Genomic DNA, 4,948 nt, shown 5'->3' with positions numbered 1-4,948 from the left:
TGGGGGTGGACCAGGGGTGCAAAGGCGGGTCCTTTTCAGCTCGTCTCTTTGGTTGGTGTAGCGGCGGGTCTCGAGTGCGGTGGTGTCAAGGTCTTGGATGCCGGGACGGCGGCCCTGGTGGTGGTAGCACGATGCTCTTGGGCAGAGCCCGTGTCTTGGCGCTGCCCGGTGGCCATGGCCGTGTGGGCGGCGTGGTAGCCGGGGTGTAGCGTTCGATGGCGGTGAGTGTTGGCCGGGGTGAAAACCTGCTCTATCTTCGGATGGACCGACGACGGCGAAGCTCGTTTCCTTCTTGAAGGCGTCGTCGCGGCTCTCACCACCCGTCGTGCGGCTCCAGAGGAAACTCTGATCCTCGAATCGGGCGGTGGCGGCGCTCCGGTGTCGTATCCTTCCTGAAGGCGCTGCCTTGGAGTCCACGGTTCGTTGTATGCGGCTTCATCTCTTCGTGGTAGTGTGCTATGGGTGGTATTGCTGCGTTGAGCGCTTATGTATCCTGCCTTGGGTGTGTGTGGTGTTGGCGTGCGTTTGTTCCGGATGATGTTGATCTATGCTTTATATATAAAGCGGGGTGAAAGCCTTTTTCGGTAAAGCACAATAAAACATACATTTCGAGAGAAGTGATTAGGTTTGTCACAACTCACATGGTAATGTATTAAGCATCTCACCCTAATATGGATACTGTATGCTAGAACATGCGGAGATTCCAACAATCCTCACTACGCATTCGACAGAGATAACAGAAGTGGATTAAAGACAAATTTAGTAGTTTCTAACATAAGATGACCGACAACACATGAACACCGTACATCTAGAGGTAGCCCAATTAATTAAGAAAGTCATTGGCACTACATTGAGTGTTCACATACATGGAGCAAACAATCTAAAATAATTTTATTAAATTGGAAACCATGTCTGTGTAGCTAAATACACAGAGCGTTGCGTTGCTACAGAATATTAAATAATAATGCTATAGTATTGATTATAAAGTCAATGCATTTTAGTGATATTTACTTACAACATACATTCTTCCCCCTCCTGCCCTCGGCCCTACATCACTCCACGACTCCACCTACTAACAACAACAACAACAACAACAACAACAAAGCCTTTAGTCCCAAACAAGTTGGGGTAGGCTAGAGGTGAAACCCATAAGATCTCGCAACCAACTCATGACTTTGGCACATGGATAGCAAGCTTCCACGCACCCCTGTCCATGGCTAGCTCTTTGGTGATACTCCAATCCTTCAGGTCTCTCTTAACGGACTCCTCCCATGTCAAATTCTGTCTACCCCGCCCTCTCTTGACATTCTCCGTACGCTTTAGCCGTCCACTATGCACTGGAGCTTCTGGAGGCCTGCGCTGAATATGCCCAAACCATCTCAGACGATGTTGGACAAGCTTCTCTTCAATTGGTGCTACCCAACTCTATCTCGTATATCATCATACCGGACTCGATCCTTCCTCGTGTGGCCACACATCCATCTCAACATACGCATCTCCACCACACTTAACTGTTGAACATGTCGCCTTTTAGTCGGCCAACACTCAGCGCCATACAACATTGCGGGTCGAACCGCCGTCCTGTAGAACTTGCCTTTTAGCTTTTGTGGCACTCTCTTGTCACAGAGAATGCCAGAAGCTTGGCGCCACTTCATCCATCCGACTTTGATTCGATGGTTCACATCTTCATCGATACCCCCATCCTCCTGCAACATTGACCCCAAATACCGAAAGGTGTCCTTCTAAGGTACCACCTGGCCATCAAGGCTAACCTCCTCCTCCTCACACCTAGTACTGAAACCGCACATCATGTACTCGGTTTTAGTTCTACTAAGCCTAAACCCTTTCGATTCCAAGGTTTGTCTCCATAACTCTAACTTCCTATTTACCCCCGTCCGACTATCGTCAACTAGCACAACATCATCTGCAAAGAGCATACACCATGGGATATCTCCTTGTATATCCCTTGTGACCTCATCCATCACCAATGCAAAACGATAAGGGTTCATAGCTGACCCCTGATGCAGTCCTATCTTAATCGAGAAGTCATCAGTGTCGACATCACTTGTTCGAACACTTGTCACAACATTATTGTACATGTCCTTGATGAGGGTAATGTACTTTGCTGGGACTTTGTGTTTCTCCAAGGCCCACCACATGACATTCCGCGGTATCTTATCATAGGCCTTCTCCAAGTCAATGAACACCATATGCAAGTCCTTCTTTTGCTCCCTATATCTCTCCATAAGTTGTCGTACCAAGAAAATGGCTTCCATAGTCGACCTCCCAGGCATGAAACCAAACTGATTTTTGGTCACGCTTGTCATTCTTCTTAAGCGATGCTCAATGACTCTCTCCCATAGCTTCATTGTATGGCTCATCAGCTTAATTCCACGGTAATTAGTACAACTCTGAACATCCCCCTTGTTCTTGAAGATTGGTACTAACATACTCCGTCTCCATTCTTCTGGCATCTTGTTTGCCCGAAAAATGAGGTTGAAAAGCTTGGTTAGCCATACTATCGCTATGTCCCCGAGACCTTTCCACACCTCAATGGGGATACAATTAGGGCCCATCGCCTTGCCTCCTTTCATCCTTTTTAAAGCCTCCTTGACCTCAGACTCCTGGATTCGCCGCACAAAACTCATGCTGGTCTCATCAAAGGAGTTGTCCAGCTCAATGGTAGAACTCTCATTCTCCCCATTGAACAGCTTGTCGAAGTACTCCCGCTATCTATGCTTAATCTCCTCGTCCTTCACCAAGAGTTGGCCTGCTCCGTCCTTGATGCATTTGACTTGGCCAATATCCCTCGTCTTCCTCTCTGGGATCTTACTAAGCTTGTCCTTTTTAGCCAGATGAATTGATATTCATCTAAATTGACTCCTCAGCTATGTGGCAACATGCTGGCTAATAAGCGACAATATTTAAAATATAAGCATATGCCTCTAAACATATACCGAAAGGCTATCAAGCTGGTCTGTGATGGGTTCTAAGCTGGAAACTTCACGACACTACCTTTTACTTGCAGGAAAATTGTGGAGTAGTTTCAAAATTCTCTGCGATTGTCTCCGAAAGTTTCAATAGCGAGGCTTGTTTGGATTGGCCACAAACACCTAACTCGGCATAGGGAAATGAACCAACAAAAATTGTTACAAGGAATTTGTTTGACGGGGAAATACAATGTACCTGCACTTAAAGATGGAAACGTGGAAGGGACATATTTCTGATACTTTTGCTTGAATCCTAAAAAAAGATACCGGTTAGTAGTAACACTCCTACAAATAGATAGGGTCTGTACACACATAATGTTTAATAATATTTGTGCAGAAATGGAGAATCTTTTTACCCACAAAAATGTATTTAATCAACATTCAGAAAATTTGCAACCTTCTATTTCTCATAAAATGAAGCCTTTCAGATGTATATTCACGTCTGAACTTCCAGACAACTGCTGAAGCCTTTGGATAAGACATATGAGTGTTCTAGACACTAATTTGTTTTTGACACAACCTGATCAAGAGGGCAGGGAAATCTTGCGTACTCATATAGAAGACAGGGCCAGTTCAAGAGAGTAATATAATGCTTGAGTTTTCACAATGATGGACCTTCACTTAGCAGCCTATAAAACTGTTGTCAAGCACTTGAGTTCTTGACCTGATCAAGCAGGACCTTCTCCTTCTCCAGCCCACTGTTCAATGCTTATGATCGCACTATGAGAATGAACCACCCCCTAGGCCTGATTAGTGTATGTTTAGTTATGCTTCAGGGTGCGTTGTGGGCGGCCATAGGCCTTTCGCCTTGTAATGCTAACGCCGCAAAACTCTCTCTTATTAACATATAGGCAGATCACTGCCAGTGCCAGTTCCTAACAAAAACGCTTCCTACCTTTTATATTTTTAAGTTCAAGGTTGAATAACAACTAACTCCGCCTATGTCTTCTAGGCATAGCCGGTCCCAAGCCCGGGTAAAGGAGGAGGGTTGTGATAGGCTTGGCGAGCCAACGTAAAAACTAGCCAGTCCCATAGGTATGAAACCCATTTGAGCGAGAATAGTACTAGGATGGGTGACCTCCTAGGAAGTCCTCGTGAAAGGGTTTCATATCTAAGGGTTGTGATAGGCTTGGCGAGCCAACGTAAAAACTAGCCAGTCTTTTGGGTATGAAACCCATTTGGGCAAGAGTAGTACTAGGATGGGTGACCTCCTGGGAAGTCCTCGTGAAAGGGTTTCATATCTAGCCTACCCCAACTTGTTTGGGATAAAAGGCTTCGTAAGTAAGTAAGTAAGGTTGAATAACAACTACTACCTTTGTTCCTAAATATAAGTCTTTTTAGAGATTCCACTACGGACTACATACGAAGTAAAATGAGTGAATCTACACTCCAAAACATGTCTATATACATCCATATGTAGTTCATAGGGGAATCTCTAAAAAAGACTTATATTTAGGAACAGAGGGAGTACTGAAATGGAATAAAAATAATATTACAATCTATTAATTTCCATAAGAAAAATCATATTAGTGAGGCTTTTAAATACCAACTTAACAATAAACAGAGTAGTGAATAACCAAAATAAGCTATCTCATTGTTGCGTAATTCCCAGATGAACAGTAAAGTGTATACTATAACTGATAGCTTCAGTAGACCAATCATAATATTTAGGAAACGAACTTCCAAAGTGTATCGCTTCATTATTTTAGAGTTTAAAGCCTCCAATAGAAATTTTGTAAGGAACAGAAAATACATACACCAATATTAATTTACTTTCCGTGTGTTGCCCATGTGCTGCTAGTAGAAGTGATGGCAGATCGTCGTTTCTTTCTTAACCATTTTCTCCCTGCAAGAAGTGATGGCACACGGATTTCATTCATACAATGACAAACTGATTCTCTCTTATTTCCCCTCAGCAATCATTGTTTCTTGTTAACCAGCCTCTCCTTGCAAGAAGT

Source organism: Triticum dicoccoides, chromosome 2B (assembly GCF_002162155.2).
Source record: "Triticum dicoccoides isolate Atlit2015 ecotype Zavitan chromosome 2B, WEW_v2.0, whole genome shotgun sequence".
In the NCBI taxonomy this organism is placed as follows: Eukaryota; Viridiplantae; Streptophyta; class Magnoliopsida; order Poales; family Poaceae; genus Triticum; species Triticum dicoccoides.
The sequence above is the reverse complement of the archived record's forward strand: the minus strand, read 5'-3'. Positions refer to the sequence as shown.